The following is a 23,544-nucleotide window of genomic DNA, read 5'->3' as shown; positions in this document are numbered from 1 at the left end:
CCCACCCTGACCCCCCACCAGTATTGTACTGCATTCCAGTACAATGAGAAAAAAACACAAAACACAGAAGCCCTTCAGTTTTTACTTTCCAATCTATTTTCGTTTAGTCTGCTGTTCAAAAGCAGGAGTTGGAAAATAATTCAGTGTGTAATCCTGTGCCAATATTTTGGTTGTGTCAATTTTGCCAAATTTCACAGAAGGTCATATATGAATGGCTTTTTTTCTCTTTAGCTGTCATTTTCTTTCTTTTTTTGATTTTATATGTGTGCCTTACAGACTTGCTCTGCTTCTCTGAATAGTATATAGAATATTTTTAAACTAGAATTCCTGCAGTGTGGAGACAGGCCATTCAGCCCATCAAGTCCACACCCACCTTTCAAAGGGCATCTCACCACCCCCCCTCCCCCATTGTTTATTGTATAGCTGTAACCCTGCAGTTCTCATGGCTCACTCATCTAACCTGCACATTTCTGGATATTACAGGACAATTTAGCATGGTCAATCCACCTAACCTGGACATCTTTGAACTGTGGGAGGAAACTAGAGAACCAGAAGAAATCCACACAGAAACGGGGAGAGCATGAAAACTTCATACAGCCACCTGAGACTGGATTTGAACCCAGCTCCCTAGTGCTGTGATGCAGCAGTGTTAACCACTGAGCCACCATGCCATGAATTCCTGTTTCAGAATCCTTAATAGCACATCACACATGGTGAGAAACTGCCCTTTGAGGACGTTACCTACCGTCAACACAGAGATGGGATGACAAAAAAAGACCAGGCTCGCAAAGATATAATACATGAGGCCTAGTGAGATTTCTTGCTGCATTATTGTACACTTGCCTAATTAATGAGTTACCATATTCCATGGTGCTCTGCCCATCCAACACTAGCCTGATTCTTGTGCTCAGCGTAGATGGCTGAACTTACCAGCTATCTCAGAGTGGACCTGCATTCCTGGTGCCTGTGCCATCTTTCAATGTGCTGGGATGAAAGCTGCATCTTCCAAACCCATGACCATTTTAGGAAGATCTCTAGAAAAATGGGAACACCACCACCTACAAGGTCCCTGCAAACTACTCACTATTCTGATGTGGAAATGTATTGCTGCTTCTTCACTGGTGCAAGGTCAAAATCCTGGAATTCCCTCCCTCAGAGCATTGTGGTTCAACCTACAGCATATGGACTGTAACAGTTCAAGAAGGCAGCTCACCACCATCTTCTAAGGCCAACGAGGTACAGGCAATAAAATGCTGGCTAGTCTGTGATTTTCATGTTCCACAAGTGATTAAAAAGAAGTCTCCACAGAGTTGAGGGATGCACAGTAATGCTTGAAGAAGGTTAAGGACCTTTTCTGTTCAGCCAGGGCAAGTGCCACCATCTTCTGTTACATTACAGTCACTCTGCCCATGTTACTGCACTCACCACCAACCAAGGCTCATGCTCGATCACTCTCAATATTGCATACATCATCTTTTCTCATTCTCTCCTACCCAGCTCAAAACCATACATGGCTAACCATGCATACCATCTGCGTTGCCTATTCATTCATACAAGAGAGCTCAAGACTATTCCTTCATCTGCACCACCACTACAGCTGTATCACTGTTTTCATCTCACCCAATCACTCCCTTTCTCACATTCCAGGTGAAAAGTGCCTTAACAGAGAAAAGAGGGCCAAAGGGTCATGGGGAGTCTGATTTTTGATTCCTTAGCTTATGAAGAAATAATTTTGTTTCTTGCAAGAGAAGAGGATTATGCAAAATACCAAGATTTGTCCCTTCAAATGAGTAAATACCATTTGTCATTCCAGTGCAGCTCTTATATTAATCCCACTGCCTGTGTCATTCATTGCACAAACTGTAATCCTTGTCTGCTACAACTTCTTTCTTTTGTGTCTTTGAGGTACAGGTGGAAAGACTACATTCTCAGCAGATAAGCAGATCATCATAAAGACACACCAGCACCTCGAAGGAACAGTGTTCAGAGGCTGCAGAGCAAACATCAGCAGTGCTGCCTCCTGATATCCCTGCTAGTTCAAATACAGTGCATACAACAGGGAGAAAAGAATCTCTTGAACCAGCAAGTGAGTATTTTACTGCAACATCTCTGCACTTGGCTGAGAATGAAATGCCCCAGGTCACTGGCACTCAGTGGACTCCTGGTTATAAGATACCTGCTCAGGCCAAAGCAGGAGAGGACCACTTGGTGTCAGCAATCAGTGGCTTCGCCCATATGCAGCGGCAGACACAAGAGCAGCAGGCAGGCAAGTCGGAGCAATGGTCCTCATAGTCCAGAGGCAGCATGACTGAAGCAGTGCTCATGCCTCAGGAATGCAATCCTCTGGCTGCCGCCATGGTCAGGTGGTGGCTGCTATAGAAAGCCAGTTCAGCAGTCTCAGGGTCGGGTGGAAATGCAAATGGACTTGCATGCTCTTGCCCCAGCCAATGGTGCTCAGCAGTCAGTACCTGACCAGAGGAGAAACTCAACACAGGACCCTCAAGACACTCCAGAGTGTCTGAGCCTTCCATGTCCACCATACTGCCACTTTCACATTTGTGGAGTTTGTGCTGAGGAGTTCATTGACTTCTGGCAAGGACAGTCTCCAATATCTGGGCTTTCTAACAAAACCACCAGGTCATGGCAGGCTAATGCAAAAACTACGGAGGTATGGCATTGAGGGTGCATTAGAGGTTTGGATTAGGAATTGGCTGGCTGGAAGGAGACAGAGGGTAGTAGTTGATGGTATAGGTTCATCTTGGAGCGCAGTTACTAGCGGTGTTCCACAAGGATCTGTTTTGGGACCATTGCTGTTTGTCATTTTTATAAATGACCTGGAGGAGGGGCTTGAAGGTTGGGTGAGCAAGTTTGCGGATAACACGAAAGTCGGTGGAGTGGGGACAGCGAAGAAGGATGTGGCAGGTTACAGCAGGATATAGATAAGTTGCAGAGCTGGGCAGTAAGGTGGCAAATGGAATTCAATGTAGCTAAGTGTGAAGTGATTCACTTTGGTAGGAGTAACAAGAAGATGGATTACTGGGCTAATGGTAGACTACTTGGTAGTGTGGATGAGCAGAGAGATCTTGGTGTCCATGTACACAGATCTTTGAAAGTTGCCACCCAGGTAAATAGTGCTGTGAAGAAGGCATATGGTGTACTGGGCTTTATTGGTAGAGGAATTGAGTTCTGGAGTCCTGAGCTCATGTTGCAGTTGTATAAGACTCTGGTGCGGCCTCATCTGGAGTATTGTGTGCAGTTTTGGTCGCCATACTATAGGAAGGATGTGGAGGCATTGGAACGAGTGCAGAGGAGGTTTACCAGGATGTTGCCTGGCATGGTAGGAAGATCGTATGAGGAAAGGCTGAGGCACTTGGGGCTTCTCTCATTGGAGAAAAGAAGGTTTAGGGGAGATTTGATAGAGGTGTACAAGATGATTAGGGGTTTAGATAGGGTTGACAGTGAGAACCTTTTTCCGCTAATGAAGTCAGCTGTTACTAGGGGACACAGCTTTAAATTAAGGGGTGGTAGGTATAGGACAGATGTTAGGGGTAGATCTTTTACTCAGCGGGTTGTGAGTTCATGGAATGCCCTGCCAGTAGCAGTGGTGGACTCTCCCTCTTTATGGTCATTTAAGCGGGCATTGGACAAGCATATGGAGTTTATTGGGCTAGTGTAGGTTAGGTAGGCTTCGGTCGGCACAACATCGAGGGCCGAAGGGCCTGTACTGCGCTGTATTTTTCTATGTTCTATGTTCTATGTCACCCAACCAAATCTCCAAGGCTAACAGGCTTCATTATGGGGAGCCCAACTATGGGACCTGGGCCTGCACTCAGACATCGTAGAAGGGGAAGGAAGAAACAAGACCTCTTGAGGCCTGGGGTCACTTCTCATTGTAGGTAAAGCCTCATGTTTGTTAACACGCGCTTGACTATGACAATAAATTTGTTTGCTGGAGTCTCTGTCTAACCCCCACTGTAACTGTCAGGATATGAGTTAGACATTCTGTTCCACACATGATGTCTAATGGAGCAAAGCCCTACTACAAAGCTGCTACATCATGTGTAGGCAAGGTAAACATGGCACTTACAAGGGACCAAATTAAATCACCACAATTTTTCCAGGAACACAACCATTGCTATTTCTTCACTGGTCTCAGTGACCAAAGATGTTGGTCTTGCATAAAATGGTGAGCAATGTTTAGAGCATTGCACACAATGAGCCAATGCTTAAGAGAAAAAGCTGTTGTTGCATGGTAATAGATACTGCACATGCAGTGAAAACAGCTGCACATACAGTGTGTTTGTCACACAAGCTGGGTGATACATGGACTAGGTGTAACATTGATGTAGCACATGAGCAATACTGAAAGGTGTCTGCCCTTTGACTGAGGCCTGTTGACCAACAAGACAAGCTGGCTGTCTCTATGCCTGCACTAAGAGGCAAGGCAGGGAAGGGATGATGTGAGCATTCAGGTAGGCACTAAATGAGTGAGAACTAAGATGGTAAGTGAGCAGTATTTTTCATTTGTGGACACTGCAGCCTTCTGAATTAAATATAGAGTTCAATAGCTTTAGGGCTTGAACTCCCCTATGTCTTTACCTCAACCCTAACACACCTAGGCCTTGTTCTCATAAAGTCTGCCATTACACATAATCCATTGTTAGCCACTAACAGTCCCATTAATAGCTATTCGCTTTCCTAGCCAGATTGTTATCCACTCCTTTGTATGTCCAACTATTCTCTCTCTTTGGGCTCCTATTGTTTACTCCTTACCCCCTCTCCCCATCCTATCAGTCTTTCGGACTGATAAGCTAGAAGAGATATCTGTTAGGAAGGAAGATGTGTTGGACATTTTGAACAACTTGAGGATAGACAAGTCCCCCGGGCCTGACGGGATATATCCTAGGATTATGTGGGAAGCAAGAGAGGAAATTGCAGTACCGTTGGCAATGATCTTCTCGTCTTCACTGGCAACGGGGGTGGTACCAGGGGACTGGAGAGTAGCGAATGTTGTGCCCCTGTTCAAAAAAGGGAATAGGGATAACCCCGGGAATTACAGGCCAGTTAGTCTTACTTCTGTGGTAGGCAAAGTAATGGAAAGGGTACTGAGGGATAGGATTTACGAGTATCTGGAACGGCACTGCTTGATTAGGGACAGCCAGCACGGATTTGTGAAGGGTAGGTCTTGCCTTACAAGTCTTATTGAATTCTTCGAGGAGGTGACCAAGCATGTGGATGAGGGTAGAGCAGTGGATGTAGTGTACATGGATTTTAGTAAGGCATTTGATAAGGTTCCCCATGGTAGGCTTATGCGGAAAGTCAGGAGGCATGGGATAGAGGGAAATTTGGCCAATTGGATAGAAAACTGGCTAACCGGTCGAAGTCAGAGAGTGGTGGTAGATGGTAAATATTCAGCATGGAGTCCAGTTACAAGTGGAGTTCCGCAGGGATCAGTTCTGGGTCCTCTGCTGTTTGTAATTTTTATTAATGACTTAGATGAGGGAGTCGAAGGGTGGGTCAGTAAATTTGCAGATGATACAAAGATAGGTGGAGTTGTGGACAGTGAGGAGGGCTGTTGTCGGCTGCAGAGGGACTTAGATATGATGCAGAGCTGGGCTGAGGAGTGGCAGATGGAGTTCAACCCTGCCAAGTGTGAAGTTGTCCATTTTGGAAGAACAAATAAGAATGCGGAATACAGGGTTAATGGTAGGGTTCTTGGTCAGGTGGAGGAACAGAGGGATCTTGGGGTCTATGTACATAGATCTTTGAAGGTTGCCACTCAGGTGGATAGAGTTTGTAAGAAGGCCTATGGAGTATTATCGTTCATTAGCAGAGGGATTGAATTCAAGAGTCGTGAGGTGATGTTGCAGCTGTACAGGACTTTGGTTAGGCCACATTTGGAGTACTGTGTGCAGTTCTGGTCGCCTCACTTTAGGAAAGATGTGGAAGCTTTGGAGAGGGTGCAGAGAAGATTTACCAGGATGTTGCCTGGAATGGAGAGTAGGTCATACGAGGATAGGTTGAGAGTTCTCGGCCTTTTCTCGTTGGAACGGCGAAGGATGAGGGGTGACTTGATAGAGGTTTATAAGATGATCAGAGGAATAGATAGAGTAGACAGTCAGAAACTTTTTCCCCGGGTACAACAGAGTGTTACAAGGGGACATAAATTTAAGGTGAAGGGTGGAAGGTATAGGGGAGATGTCAGGGGTGGGTTCTTCACCCAGAGAGTGGTGGGGGCATGGAATGCGCTGCCCGTGGGAGTGGTAGAGTCAGATTCATTGGCGACCTTTAAGCGGCATTTGGATAGGTACATGGATGGGTGCTTAATCTAGGATAGAAGTTCGGCACAACATCGTGGGCCGAAGGGCCTGTTCTGTGCTGTATTGTTCTATGTTCTATGTTCTATGTTCTATATGACCTGACATTTTCCTAGCTATCTTCAGCTCTGAGGAAGGAACATGCAACCCTGAATGTTAACTCTAATTTCTCTCCAAAAATGCTGCCAGACTTGTTGAGCTTTTCCAGCAATTTCTATTTTTGACTGTAAGTGTATAATGTAGTCCAATTTGTCATGTGGGTGCCTGCCCCTGCATAAAAATGTCCTTGCAGCAGCTTTGCAACGCTAGTTGCTGGTGCACCTCAAAATGGAATATTAAAGTGCAGAAGTATCCTGCAAGTAGATTGGACTGGTGGCATGAAATTTCTGAGAGGGTGGCATGTGGTAGATCTCAACATGCTCTAAAATGGGATACAACAAATGGTGCCCTGGAACATGCCCTGAAACGCTGATTCTGGGTGTCAGAGCCCAGAGGAGCAAGCAGTGAGCTGGATTAGCAGGTATCCACTCTGACTTTCATGTTAGGAATTATTGACATCTAATGTCATTACAATGGAAGATAGGAAGCTGTACATTAATGATCAGAGTTTTGGTATTGAAGCTATGAACAAGCAATAATCTTCATGAATAGGCATCTCACCACTGCCTAGTAGAATCTCATTTTGTAATTCCTCTGTTTTCTCTATGTCATTAGTTCCCAAATGAACCAGAACTCTGGCTGCTCATTCTACCCCCTTGGAACATTTTACAGCCTCTCAGCAACACCCTTGACCCTGATACCAGAGGCAACATACTATATTGCAGAACATAAGAACTAAAGCATAATCGTTTCATGAAAGGATCAAAACATTATTCTGAGACATTATGTTTGGTATTGCTGTTATGTTTGTGGGTTAGGATCACATTTTCACTATTGGTGTGATGTATTTGCAAAACTGGTACAGTAGGTTGAGAAAATGCTCGATACATTAGGACTATCTTAAATATGTGGATACCTTTTGACTTTTGAAGAGAGAAGTCAATCATATTGGCTTCAAAGTTTTTCAGAAATATACTATTGATTGAATATGTCTTTCTGAAATTCTTCAATTTGTGACAAAAGGATAAATATTGTTTCCAGTAATGTATTTCCAGCATAGTATATTAATATAATTCTGTGAAATTCCATACAATGAAACAAAGCTTTATTCTTATATGAAATGCTATAATTTATGTTACCAATTGTTTCCTCTAAGCCAGCGGGGAGCCATTATTTCTGGAGGTATATTCTGTAGTGAATGTATGGATCAGCTTGGCTTTCTATCTACTTAGCTGGTTACAATTTATCAGTTTTTACACTATTCTCTCAGGCAAAAATCCAGTTATTTTACAAAGTTGTTCCATATGTGGGACCTCCTTTGAATTCCAAGATTATTCCCTGAGTGAGAAGAATTTGGAATCAAGTTGGACCTCTGATAGATTTGCTTATTGTACTAGTAAACCATCGAATTAGTAGAGTATTCTTGGCTGGATAAGCAGAGGAATGTGTAGCATGCTCTTTGCTGCTTAAAGCTTAATGTTATCTACACATATATTTGAGGACACTAATTAAGAATAACAGAATGATTACCAAACAAAATGAGATCATTCAGCCCATTGAACTACACCAACTTTCTTCATGAGCAATTTAACTAGTATTCTATGATGCTTCTCCTTTTAACCTGCGTTTTGTTTAATCTATAATGATGATACATTAGAACCCAAGTTTCTAAATGATAAAATGGAAGAAGAGTTTAAGTTCAATTTGCGTTTCTAATTTTGTGCATGGTTTTAGTTTCATTTTTGAATTCAGAGAGTGGTGCTGGGTGCCTGAAGTTCTGTTTGCATGCATCTTTGAATGGAATAATTCATTAGTAACTGAAATAACTCTACAAAGGCAGGTATCCTGTCACCAAATCACTACTTATACATAAACAGTCCTTGACTATAGTACCACCTCATATAGATTCAGCACCAGCGTGACAGTATCCCTGACACACAATGCTTTCATGTCAGCCAGGCTCCTGATTGGGGCTGTTAATCTGGTCTAATCAGGGAACTCATATTCTATAAAGTCCACCTGGCTGAGCTCATTATAATCACTACATATGTCCCCTGTGTCATGTATATAGGCCAGTCCTTTTTTCTTGTTGAGTCTCCTGGGTGTGTTAGCACAAGATCAGGTTCCTTGGTATTCGACATAGTTGCTAAATAATGCAAGGGAGTTTGCCTCTTCCACCAGGATTGCCTTGGTAGACTTTCGCTCTCTACTTTTTCTGAACCCTTTCAACACCAAAGTTTTAAAATTTATCCTGGACCTTGAAGAACGCTTTTGTAATCATCATGGCAAGAATTTTCCCTTTCCCAATATTAATTTAAGAGTCGAGACAGAGTACACAAGGAGAAGCTGTTCCCACTGGAAGACAGGGAACACTATCTTAAGGTGATTGGCAAAAGCAACAACGTCTTTTGCAAAGCACAGAGTTCCAGAAGTATTGTTCACGGAAAACAGGCCATTATTTTCCACCAGGGATTTTGGGTATTTCTTAAAGTCAAATGGGAATCGACGATAATTCCATACCAGCCATCATTCCATAGTCTGGCAGGAAGTGCAGTCCAAACTTTGAAGGCTGTCTTGAAGAAACAGCCAAAGCCTCCCTAGATACAAAACTATAACTGTTCTTGTTTGATTACAGGATCACCCCAAATGCAATTAGTGTACCAGCAGAGTTGCTAATGAATACAAGACTGATCTTCCCAGACCTGAGGAGAAACGATTTACAAGGATGTTGCCAAGGTTGAAGAGTTTCAGCTACAACTGGATAGGCTGGGGCTGTTTTTCCTGATACGATAGAGGCTGAGGTTTATAAAATCATGAGGGGCATGGATAGGATAAATAGACAAGGTCTTTTCTGTGGTGTTGGGGAGTCCATAACTAGAGAACATATGTTTAGGGTGAGAGGGAAAGATTTAAAAGGGACCAAAGGAACTTTGTACGTGTATGGAATGAGGTGCCAGAAGAGGCTGTGGAGGTGGGTACAATTACAACATACAAAAGGCATCCATATGAATCGGAAGGGTTTAGAGCCAACATGAGCCAAGTGCTGGCAAATGGGATTAGATTAAGTTCGGATATCTGGTCAGCATGGACAAGTTGGACTGAAGGATCTATTTCAATGTGTACACCTCTATGACTGCAAAATCTCAGCAGGTACAAAATAATAAAGCATTTTGATGTGCAGCATAATACAGACTGCAGTGCTGTACAGCACAACACAGAATAGTGTGAAACATGAAACTAAAGTTCTACACACTGAGATTTTCCATTTTGAAGTAAAGGTATGGCAGCAAGTGTTTTAGATGCCATTACATCTGCAATGGCCCAGGCTGAGCTATCTCACATGATCACATCTTCAGACCTAATTATCTACGTAAGCAAAATGTTTTACAAGTGACTTGGATAATCACATATGACGAGTGAGCAGGATGTCTTCACCTCTGGTGTGGTGCTTGTCACAGGGTATTTTACCAGTTGCAGCAAAAGCGATGTTACCCCTCATAATAAAAGAAACTGGAAGTGGATATTGCTAATGAGGCCTTTATATACTCAGGTGTCATGCTATCGTACAGTGATGATATCATGAGCATGTCTGTTAAAGACCTTCTGACACAATATCTCTCTTAAAGGTATACATATACACTGACTTAAAACATAACAGTGACTGTGAATCTTCCAAAGTCAAAGGTTCTGGTGCCAAATTTAAAGGCTGCTGGACACCACTTCAATTGCTGCAAGCCAGGAGTATCAACTTCGCCTTGGGCGGTTGGTCCCCACAACGAAGAATTGCCTCCTAAGATGTAGAAGCTGGTCCCTCAATTTAGTGACTCTTCCTTACAATTGCCTTTCAGAGAGAAAGGTGATCCTCTTTCAGGAGATGGCACTAGGAAGCTCACCCATCAGATTTACCTGGGATCAAATAGCAATGAATATCAGCTCTAGTGTCCCTCACAGAAAGGAGGAGATCCAAACCACAGTTGAAAAAGAAAAGGCAACATTTAATTGCATTGATAAATAAAACAGAAATCTACTCAACTTTTGGGCAGTATGGCAAAAGCAAGCAGACATCTGACAGCCAATTGTGGCAACTAATACATAACATGGACAAAATGTGTCTTTAGGCAGCTCACTCACCCTGGAAGTGGATGGCTATAACATTGCATCATGATTTTGGCTAGAAATCAAGCTCCATTATTCCACAAGCTCTACCAAAGTGTAAGTACCTTATTTAATCACCAAAAATAATCAAATTGTTTCTCTTATTATTGTTAAATAGAGCAAAAGAGATTTTTAATAAGCTCAAAAATACATGTCCGACACAAGCAGACGAATTTCACAAGCAAGGAGCATATTGGTTATCAACTATACTAGTGTATGAACTAAACTTTATCCTTCTTAATTCCAAGCACACCATATTGATACACAGATATAGCAAAGACATAAACACTCTGCAAAATTTTTAGGGGTGGAGAAAACATTAGGCAAATAAGAAAAATAACACTCCTGAATTCAGATGTGTAGAAAATAGATTTAAATTCTCACAATTTCCTCAAATTCCTATTGATGTGATCTAATCACTGACAGTCACATAATACTGGAAAATCTTCAAACTAGATTTCAGGTTGAACCAAGAAATATAGTTAGCATTCCTGATATTTGAGATACAGAGAGAGGCGCAACACAGAGATAGAGGAGACAGAGAAGGAGAGAGAGATAGAGAGGGAGGACAGAAGCTCAATAAGAGCTAAGGTGTATACTGAAAGGAACCTCAATTATTTGAAGGACACAGTTCGGGGAGCATTTCGTTTGGTTAATCGAATGCCAGATAATCGAGTGCCGGATAACATAGTTAGCCAAGCCTTGCGATCATGTTCAGTTAATCTGAAATTTTGTTGATTGAATGCTGGATAATTGAGGTTCCTCTGTAATATATATGGTTTGTATTAGTGTTGTAATTCTTCTGGAGCAGGTGTGAACCTTTGTTAATGTCCCATTACCACACTGAAGAAAACGCAATACTTACTGAGATGATAAAAATCTGTTAAGTGTTCAGCTAATCCAATTAATATAGTTTGCACTTTATAAAATGTGTTAGTCCCCTAATACATGGTTATAAGTTGTGTGATGTTATATAGTATCCGGTCAGCTTCACGTTCGTGTTAATGGTATATCATGTTAAACTCTATGGCAAGTAAAGCAATATGTTACCATTAAACTTGCCTAAGAAATGATGCCTCTGTGAGTGCATCAGTCCATTAAAATTTTAGAACAAAGTATTATTCTGCTTCAAGTAATGATCTACATGGCCGGCAAACCTGGTGAATCCATCTACAAATGATACTTTTAAGAAAATCAATGAACATAATTTATAGATGATTTGGTCTTGACATTTTCAAAAGCCTTTTTACATGCTGATTGATTTTTCTCCTGTCATTTCTGGAAAAAGCTACACCACTAGAGTACACTGAGTGCAAATAATCAAAATGTAGAACAATTAACATTAAATCAAATGTCAAATCTGGAAATGTAGACTTATATTATTTCATAATATAGATTTCAGGTTGAACCAAGAAATATAGTTAGCATTCCTGATATTTGAGATACAGAGAGAGGCGCAACACAAAGATAGAGGAGACAGAGAAGGAGAGACAGAGAGAGATAGAGAGGGAGGACAGAAGCTCAATAAGAGCTAAGGTGTATACTGAAAGGAACCTCAATTATTTGAAGGACACAGTTCGGCCATAACTTTTTCAATAACAATATTTTCAGTAATGAATATCGTAAATAAAAATAAATTGGGAATTTCTTTATGTTGGAATTATAATGTTCATTGAAACATCTTGAGCTGAATGCAGCAACAAATTCTTTAGAAACTTTTTCAATGGCTTTCCTCTATCCTGCATGATTCCCCAACCAGTCTGTCAGAAGGGATTGCATTATCTATTTTCCTAGAAATAGTGCAGTGTGTTGTATTGGAAATAATTGAATATGTCATTACTTCAAGTGATTGAGGAGAAATCTGATATGGACATTTTAAAATATTTTCTTCTTCAAGTATTTAAACTAATTAATTAGTTGCAAATGTATTGGACATGGGGAAAATAAAAGGGGGTCATTCAACTCCTTGTATCTACACTGGATCTCTAATCTTTTTGACTGAATGCCAAATTCCTGCCTTGTCCCTGTAATCCTGCATAGTGGCTTCATTTGAATAATCTTCCAATATCTCCTTCAATTGAATCTGTCTGCACCATGCTTGCAGACAGTGCATGCCATACATGATACATTTGCTTATTTTATAAAACACCTTAAAGCTCTGCCCTACAGGTTTTGAACCTTTCATGAATAAGAATGGTATCTATTTGGTCCAGATCTCTCATGATTTTGAAAACCCCTATCAAACATCCTTTAGCCTTCTCCCCTCCAAGTGAAAAGAGCCCTAGGTCACCAATCTTTTCTCATATATGAAGTTTCTCATCCATAGAACCATTCTCATAAACCTCTTCTGCACTTTCTTCTCATCGTTCCTAAAGTGCAGTACCCAGACCTATGTACAACACTACAAATGATGGCTGAGAAGAGACCGACAAAGGGTCAGCATAATCTCTCTGCTCTTATGTTCTGTGCCATTATTTATGAAACTGAGACTACCGTACACCTTAAGAACGGCAATCTGTACCCATCCTTCTGCTTTGATTGACTCATACACAGATAGACTTAGTTATCTTCTGTGCATACTTTAGAATAACATCCTTATTTTTATTATTATCTTATTATCTTAGGTCTTTGTTCCAAAGTCTCATATTTACTTAAGAGAAAGTGAGGACTGTAGATGCTGGAGATCAGAGCTGAAAATGTGTTGCTGGAAAAGCGCAGCAGGTCATACATTCCTAAAGAAGGGCTCATGCCCGAAACGTCGATTCTCATGCTCCTTGGATGCTGTCTGACCTGCTGCGCCTTTCCAGCAACACATTTTCAGTTCTCATATTTACTTACATAACTTCATTTACCATCTATCTGCTCCACTCAGAGTCATAGAGTCATATGTACGGAACAGATCCTTCAATCCAACCAGTCCATGCCGAACATAAGCACAAATTAAATTAGCCCCACCTGCTTGCTCTTGGCCCATATCCTTTCAAACCTTTCCTAATCACATACTTACTTAAAAGTCTTTGAAATGTTGTAATTGTACCTACATCCACCAATTCCTCAAAAAGTTCATTTCACATGCGAACCACCCTCTGAGTAAAATATTTGCCCCTCGTCTCTTTTTTAACCTTAAAAATGCACCCACTAGTCTTGAAATCCCCCAACCTAATTCTACCTATACTCCTCATGATTTTATAGACTTCCATCAGGTCACCTCTCAACCTTCTACACTCCAATGATAAAAGTCCCAACCTTTCTTTATAACTCAAACCTTCCATACCTGGCTACATTCTGGTAAATCTTTTCTGAACCCTCTCCAGCTTAATAATATCTGTCCTATAACTGGGTGACCAGAACTGGACACAGAAGAAGCCTCACCAGTGTCCTGTACAACCTCAAAATGGCTTCCCAACACTTACACTCAAAGCACTGAGCAATGAAGGCATTAGTGAGTTTTGAGAAGATTTGTAGCTCAGGTTGAGGTTGTATTCAGACTTACATCCAGAATGAAGGCATATGTGCTAAATGCTTTCTTACCACCCTATCTATGTATAAAACAAACTTCATAGAAGCTCTGGGTCCCTCTGTTCTGCAACGATACCCAAGGCTCTACCATTAATTGTATAAGCTCTACCCTTGTTTGCTGTACCAAAATGTTTATCCAGATTGAATTCCATCTGTCATTTTTTAGCCCACTGACCTATTAAAAAACCTTCTTCACTATCTACTATGCCACGAATTTTGGTGTCGTCCACAAACTTACTAACCATGCCTTCTATATTCTCATCCAAATCATTTATATAAATGATAAACAAATGAGGACCCAGAACAAATCCTTGTGGAACTATTCCCCTCACAGTTTTCGATTCTTCCAAGTTATATGTAATCTGCAAACTTTGAAATTTTCCTTTATACGCTAACATTTACATAATTTACGTACATCAAGACATGCAAGGTTCTCTAGGTATCTTGGTTACAAACCTTGCCCCATCTTCAGAGGTTTATTATGTACTCTGTATTGAATACCTTTGGAAGCCAATGTAAACTATATCAACAGCCTTCTGCTCATTAATTTCTCTGTTACTTCTTCTAAAAACTCCAAGAAGTTATTTAGATATGTCTTTCAGTTAACAAATCCATGAATCCATTTTCTGAATTCATGTAGATTTTTCCATGTGATGACTAATTCTATCCCAAATAATTGTTTCTAGCAACCTCCCCACCACCAAAGTTAAACTGACTGGTCTATAAATTACTGGACCTATCTTTACAACATCATTTGAATTTTTGAATTTTGACGTTTTACTAATATTCAGTTTTAAATAATATTACAAGTGTAAGGTTAAAGTAAGTTAATGTAACTAAAGTTAATTTTTTTTAACACTAACTGTAAAAGTATAAGATAAGTGGCTCAGTAGTTAGCATTGCTACCTCACAGCATCGGGTTCGATTCCAGCCTCGGGCAAATGTCTGTGTGGAGTTTGTATGTTCTCCCCATGTCTGCGTGTGTTTCTTCCGAGTGCTCCAGATTCCTCCTACACTCCAAAGCTTTGCGGGTTAGGTGAACTGACTATGCTAAATTGCCCATAGTGGTCAGGGATGTGTAGGTTAAGTGCATTAGTCAGGGGTAAATTAGAGAAATAGGGTAGGGGAATGGCTCTGGGTGGGTTACTCTTCCAAGGGTCAGTATGGACTTCTTGGGCTTAATTGTGTGTTTCCACACTGCAGGGATTCTATGATAAAGTATTGTAGGTCAGCTTGGCCAGGTGGAATGTGCTTCCTATGGTATATGTGGAGTCATGGATACTTTGTGACCTAAAAAAAACATGTGTAGAAATGTGGTCAATTGCAAGTAGAGGTAAGCAGGCAAATAGGGAATGGTGACCACCAGGCAATCTAAAGGAAACAGGCAAGTAGTGCAGGATTCCTCTTAGGTCCTGCTCAATAACTGGTTTACTTTTATGCATATTGGTGAGGATGATAGATTCTTGGATGAGCACAGTAAGAGCCAAGTCTATGAATTTAGAAAAATACAGTGCAGTACAGGCCCTTTGGCCTCGATGTTGCGCTGATCCAAGCCCACCTAACCTACACTAGCCCACTATCCTCCATATGCCTATCCAATGCCCGTTTAAATGCCCATAAAGAGGGAGAGTCCACCACTGCTACTGGCAGGGCATTCCATATACCCACGACTCGCTGAGTAAAGAATCTACCCCTAACATCTGTCCTGTACCTACCACCCCTTAATTTAAAGCTATGCCCCCTCGTAATAGCTGACTCCATACGTGGAAAAAAGTTCTCATGGTCAACCCTATCTAAACCCCTAATCATCTTGTACACCTCTATCAAGTCACCCCTAAACCTTCTTTTCTCCAATGAAGACAACCCCAAGTGCCTCAGCCTTTCCTCATATGATCTTCCTGCTATACCAGGCAACATCCTGGTAAACTTCTTCTGCACCCGTTCCAGTGCCTCCCTATCCTTCCTGTAGTATGGCGACCAAAACTGCACACAATACTCCAGATGCGGCCGCACCAGAGTCTTATACAACTGCAACATGAATTTACAGATTTGAAAGGCAGTATTGAAAGGAAATTTCTTAGTTAGGGAATAGGCAGTTTTTTCTCTGCAACTGTCAACCTGATGGTGCGATGGTTTATTGCCTCTTTGGTCCTCAGATCAAGAATGTCACAGAAAGGCTGCAGGACGTTCTTGTGGGGTGAGGGTTGGGGGGAGACAAGGGTGGGGGTGGGGGGATGTGGGGGCAGGGGGTTGGGTTAACAGCCAGGAGTTGGGCTAGACATTGGTACTAATGACACAGGCAAGAAGGGTTATTTGGTCTGGCAATCAGAATTTAGTGGGCTATGTCAAAACTTTGAAAGAAGAACCTCTGAAATAGTAATCTCTAGGTTACCCTTAGTGCCATGTGCAAGTGAGTACAGAGTAGGAAGTTAACATAAATGAATGTGTGGCTGGAAACATGGTGCATAAAGACTATCTCTGGGTGAGATTTACCAGCCAGAGGGGCTGCATCTGAACTGTGTCATGTTGGAGTTTCTTGCAGAATGTTTTACTAATGAAGGGAAGATTTAAATTAATTCGGTAGGGGTGTGCAGACAATATTAGAAACTAATACTGGGGTAAACAAGAAGCTGGGGGAGCCAGATAGTATTAAAATAGAGAATAATAAGTTAATGTGTGGAATTGGAACAAGAGAGAAAGTAATGAAATGTAAACCAGTTACATTACATGTATATGAATATCAGCATATAGTTAATAAAGTTGGGGAGTTACAGACATAGATTGCCATGTGGGATTATGATGTTGGGGATAATGGAGACTTGGCTCAAGGAACAGCAGTGTTCAGCAAACGTAAGAAAGGGAACAATAGTATGATATTTTTGGTTAAAGACAGCACTCGAGAAGAGTGTTTGAGGGTGTTCAAGGACAGCACCAATTTGGTTGGAGCCAAAGAATAAGCAGGGTGAAATTACATTGTTTGGTGAAATATACAGAACACCAGCTAATGGGAAGCATGTAGAAGAAGAAATCTGTAAGGGAGTTACAGAGAGAGATGTAAGCATCAATGAATGGTTAAAATGATGGGGTTAGGAGGCAGGTTAATTTCCCTTATATATACCAGGTTAGTATTATTGTGAGGAGAAGGCATTCGTACATTGTATGCAGGTTGATTTCTGACAGCAATATGTGTGAAGTCCAAGAAGAAGAATAGAGCTGCTTCTTGAGAATGAGGCGAGACAGGTAGACAGTGGGGGAACATTTAGGGGTCAGTGATCATTGTTTCATAAAATTTAGGATTATGGTGGAAAGTGATATTGATCAATCTACAATAAGAATAATTAAACAGTCAAATTCAGTGGGGCCAGAATCAAATTGGGCTGGATAGACTGGAACCAAGTCTTAGTGGGAGAAACAGTAGCTGATCAATGGCGAGCTTCAAAGATCTTTGCTCTTCAAAAGTTCAAAGTTCAGGCACAGACAAGTCATATTCTCTCTCAAGAGAAAGGGGGGTAAACAAGTCCAAAGCTCCTTGGATAACAAAGAGAATCAAAACTAAGTTAAAGAAGAAACAAATGTGCTAATGTCAAATATCAGGTCATAAAAACCACTGAGAACTAAGCTGAATACAGAATGTTCAGAAGGGAAGTGAGAAAAGCAAAAATGAGGAGCAGAGAGGATTATGAAAAGAGGTATCATAAAGGGAAACCTCAAAGCTTTCTATAAGCACATCCAAAGTAAAAGGGTGGTAAAAGGAGGAGGAGGGCTGATTAGGACATGGGGCACATACTGCCCTCGCCCTGGTGACGGAGAGGGAATCTCTGTCTAGAAGGGTTTAGCTTTGATAAGGAGAAGGTATTGTTAAGAGACTGGGTGGAATGAGATGTATCCATGGACATTGGATAAAGTGAGAGTAGAGAGCAGAGACACTGGCAATTATCTTTCAATCTTCCTTGATTTTATGGTAATACTGGAGGACTGGGGGATTGCAAATCTTGCATCCTTATTAAAAATACATATACTATTATTTTGTAATAAATATTTATTTAGAAAATGTTGCTTTATAACAAGTCACTAATATTTACATTTGTTAAGGTGAATTTTTATTAAATTCATGAAGCAGAATTGTTAACACCAGTGTATTTTGGGCAAGTCTTGACCTGTAAATTGGATGCCTGTTGATCCATTTAGTCCTTGCCTTATTTACATCACAATATGTTTTCAGATGATATTTCTTCTTTTGAATTAAATTAATTTTGCATGCTTCCCATACACCAATGTAGCCAGAAGCAGAATGTCTAAAGTTTCAGGTGGGGATCTTCTTTTAAAGTTAACAATTGGTTAAACATCAATTTTAAAATACTGATGGAAAGAATTCCAGATTTTCTTTTCTTTAAAACTTTCATCTACCATTTAGACTATTAATTCATGAAAATAAGCTTCAACATTTTTACATTTTATTCCTATATTTTCCTGATTAAAGCATGAAGGAAATTAAATTGAACATGGAAACCTTTGGACTTGATGCAGTGGTCCTGGAATTGGGAAGACAATTTAATTAACTGGGGCAATGTTGTCCTGAACACTGTGTCCTTCTGCCTCCACCGGAATTAAGTTCTGGGTTGGAAAGTCCAAGCTTTACCTTCATAGGGCAATGCCAATAGAGGTCCTTAAGCAGTACATTAATGACCACTTCATGGATTACTCCTATCTTGACTGGAATTATTTGCACTCCAAATAAGATAGAATAAATAAGTGGCAGTCCGCCTGAGTATTCAACCAGCCTGCTTGTTGGGTGTGGTTAGTGAATGCAGGGGATTCTTTGTTTAACTCTAATTTGTGCATAGTCAAGAGTACAGTCGGTTCTGATATAACGTGATAGTTCTGTTTTATAAGAAAATTGCACAATAGCTGCATCATTTAAACTAATGGGACTGGAATCATGATATAGCCAATACAAGTAAGAAAAGTTTTCATTCTGCAAATAATGCTCCAACTTCTTCAATTGCATTAAAGACAATTTGTGTTGAAGAAGCACGTGTTATAGCAGAACTGACCATATTGACAGGTGGTCATTGAGAACCACCTTCCAACTGCCCGGTTCTCTACCAGTGATCCATACCCCAAAACCCATCTAACAATTCCCCACCCCATCCACCCATAAAAACACTTACCTGATACCTCGGTCTTTGTTGGTTGTCCTCCCAACAACAATCATGGCTTTTTCTAAGACATTGCTGTGCCTGAGGTCTGCCACCCTCTGATTGAATGGCACGTACTTTGTTGGGACTTGCATCTTTAGGAGCTTGATTTCAGAGAGAGGCCAGCAGTTGTCCTCTAAATTGCCTGATTGAAAGAACATATGTTGGATTTTTCTCTGAAAAGTTACTATTGGTGTCTCACCACTTTATGAGCAAGTGAACAAGAGACACCTGATTAAAGTGGAAGATCCTGCCTACAGAAAGAAAATTATTGCAATTACTGTTGTCAATAAACCATCAGTACAGAACTATTTCCAAGAGCTCAGAAAGAGAAGGAACATACTGAAGAAAAAAACACAACAAAATTAACTTTGCTGAAAATCGACACATTTCGTCAAAACATGCTAACTTGTATTGATCAGGACAATTTGTCATAGCAAAGCAAAGAGAAATCAACATTTGTGTTGTCTGGGAAGAAAGCACTGATTGGTTGGCAAATTAATTCTGATTGGAGAGTCAATGTTATGGAAAATGTACTAGTCAATGTTGATTGCTTTGATTACATTTTAAGGCAGGTTAACTCTGATTCATCGAGCACTGCCCTGCCCTGAGAAATGAACCAGAGTAACCAGAGTAAGCCTGTTGCCTACTTGGTTAAATTTAAAAAGGAGTAGTGTGTGCCTTTCCCATTGCAATGCTTCTATGAATCAGAATCTATTTGCCAACAAATTAGCACTCTCTTCCTCCAGTGTAAATGTTGTCTTCCATATAATTTGGTATTTCTTGCAATTAATCTCATGAGTGCAGGGTGGAAAGTTTTGACAAAATATGTCTTCTTCTGCAATACTCAAGTTACATATTTCCAATTACTATTTGAAAATTGACAAGCTTGCATCTTCATGTCACATCATGGCATCAAACTAGAAGCTATGCCAATGGAATCCTGGTTGGCAAGTCATACTTACCATATCCATGAGATCTGGTGTAAAACACCTCTAGTGCCAACATTTTATGTACAGTGTACAAGATTAGGTAAGATTGTACAGCTGGCTTTCCTGTTCCAACCAAACATAGCTGTACTTTTACTGAATAAGGGGAAACTAATTTCACGGGCTGCAGATAAGGAAGAAGTTTACTGTGAAGCTTTTCTCCTTACTTCAAGACACCTACAACCAACACACACCAAAAGCTTGACATTGTCAGAACAGAGCAGGCTACCAACAGAGTCAATTTTTGTACTCTGCATTCTCCAAGCCACGATCCAAGCAATCCACCAATGTACTGTTCACTTTTGCTTTCCAGGGAACAGTGGTACAGTGATTTAGTAACAGGATTTGTATAGATGTTGTAGTACCCATGGCTGAATATGACAAAATGGCTGCCAGGGGTTTTCTTTTTAACTGATACAGACAATCGAAGGAAATTTTAACTGGTGCGGCATTTCTTACGACTGAAATCATGGCCTTCACAGACAGACACCAAAATGCTTCTGCCTCTTAGTAAGATGGGACTAGAATGCAAACAGTAAGATTCTGATAAAGCAGCTTGGATAAAAATCATCTGATTTTGAAATGAAATAGAAAGGGAAACCTTGATTTACCAAGATGAGGCTTTTTGAATAATTATAATTACATATTACAGTAGATACATTTTCATACAATAATAGAAGTTTAAATTTATTCACTATTGGGGAATTAAATTTTTGAAGGCAGTTGGCCTTTGATGCAGAGACACTCTTGAAGAAACATTTTTCTCCATCAGCAAGAAAATTAGTATGATAAAAATGTCTAAACAGATAATCTCATGAAAGGACATCGGAAACGAAAGTATTGTAAGGGGACAGCTGCAAAAATTACTTAGTCATTATGACCTCAGGAATATAATTGCAGCTTCATGAGGTTACAAATAGCACCCACTCAGTATGTTGCTACTGGCTAGGAAATGTCTAGGAAAGGACATAACAATCGGTGTTGGAACATGGTCAATAATCTTAAGAGCCCACGGACAGGTGATAAGGGTTTTAAGCAAATATAACAAGATGATGGGAGGACCCATGATGGATTGTGAAGTTGTCAATCATTGATCATGTATTCACAGGACTGTTTGTGTAGATCAGAGTGGATGTGATAAGAACTGATATCAATGTTGGATGTAACCATTGAAATTTGGTATGTATAAATATCCTGTAATTTATTGGGAAAGGTAGAGTGTCATTGACCACTGATTTGAGCTGTAATTATGAGGACAACTGGGCCCCACATGAAAGCCTGGTTCAGAGCAGTTTCTGGCCACTTCCATATGTGTGGTAAGAGAGCTCTGAATAAAGATTGATTTGTGCTGCTGAACATGGGACTCAGACTCCTCTTTAAGATCCTTCTCTAATAACAGGATTAGTAATCCAGACACCTGACCTAATATACTGGATACAGAAAGTTAAATACCACCATGACAGCTGGAGGAATTTAAAGATATTTAATTATTAAATCTGGAATAAAATGCTAGACTCATTAATAGTGATCATGAAACTACCAAGTTGTTATAAAAATCTATCAGTATCACTAAATATCTTTCACAAAGCAAATCTGCCATATTTACCAGACCTGGCTGATGCATGAATCCAGTCTCAGATTCTTAACTTCCTTCTGAATGTCCTAGCAGGCATTCAATTGTCAGTTGTCCACCTGTTCAAGGGCAACTCAGGATGGCCAATAAATGCAGGCTCACACCAACACTTACATCCTATGAATAAATGAGTGAGTGAACAACAGACGGTGAAGCAATTAATTGAACCATCTATTTCATGGATTCCTATGGACTAGCAGCAAAAGTATAACATGGTTGCCCAATGTCAGCAAACTGCTACTTTTACCCAAGTTAGAATATTTATCAACGATGGTCAGCAGGTTCTTGCTCCTCCCCTTCATAAACATTGCCTCTCCTGAACACATCTTCAATTAACATGAGAGAAAGAACAAGAGAACACAGATCCAACCTAGTAAGAAGATTCACATTTATTTTGTTGTCTTATGTGGGAAAGAGTTAATGGTCTTTTGATGTAATAAATTTTATTTTCGTACTATGGCCAATGCAAACTCCCACTCAGAATTCATGAGAATTATTTTAGGTTGCTATCTCAAGTGTTTTTACAATGTTAAGAGTTCAGTCTAGCAAGTTATAGTTTCCAAATGCTCTGTGACAAATGTTGGCCAACTGCTATCAGGATAATGAGACTCTAGAGGTCTCAAAGGTTAATGTTAAATCAAACTGAATATTTGAGTTTCAGAATCTGTAGGTTGCCTGTAAAGAAAGTGTCAACAAGCCAATTATTAGTGATTGATCGATGGGAAAATGAATCTTTGCAAAACCTACAGTCTAATGTGAGTTAGTCATACATATTTGGTAAAAGAAATAGTTTATCATTTACACTTAACAAATGATTTTTCAAAAAATTTGTACAACAAGTGATTCTGATCTGGAAAGTGTTTCCTGACAGTGATGTAAGCAGATTCAATTGGTTCTTTCTAATGGAAATTGGATCATTATTTGGAGAGGAAAAAATATAGGGCAATGGGATAGGAGAGCAAAGTGGTGTAAAGTGAATTGATCTTTCAGAGGTCTATTGCATCCATCTGTACCATAACTATTTTAGTAATATAAGTACTTGAAATGTTCTCTTACAATCTGGCTAAGAATTTAACATTTAAAGAAAAATCTGAATAACTTGAAGTCTTGTTAAAATGTAACTTATTTTCACTCTCTGAGGAAAATGTCATTTTTCTTTCTCTATGTAGTCTCTTTGTTTTATCATCTCTCTTCTTCCATCTGATGTTTGGAAGTTCACACATTTGCTTACGACAATGAATATTGTGGTTCTTTAGTAACCTATTTTACCTTGTTCTCCTCTCATTTCTATGTAATCCATCCTTTCCATTCTGCTATTAGTCCTTTTGATCGTATTATCCACAATTCAAACTTGTGGAAGGTTCTGGATCAAGTGCTTCCTCTCTAATTTCTGTTGAATGAGACGTCTCATGTCTCTGATCTTCACTCTGTTCCTCATGTAAATCTTTTGATTTCTGTTCCATCTGGACATGCAAGATCGCTGATCTGGTGATTTCTCTACTATTTCTCCAACTCTCAGTTAAGCTCTGATCTAAACCTATCCTGACTGCTGTGATTGGATCATGTTCTTGCTGTTCGACAAGCATGATAGTGTACTATCTGATTGCTTTGCTAGGCCCTCTCTCATACTTTTC

The sequence above is a fragment of the Chiloscyllium punctatum genome, chromosome 2 (assembly GCF_047496795.1).
Source record: "Chiloscyllium punctatum isolate Juve2018m chromosome 2, sChiPun1.3, whole genome shotgun sequence".
Lineage (NCBI taxonomy): Eukaryota > Metazoa > Chordata > Chondrichthyes > Orectolobiformes > Hemiscylliidae > Chiloscyllium > Chiloscyllium punctatum.
This window is presented reverse-complemented; position numbering follows the sequence as displayed.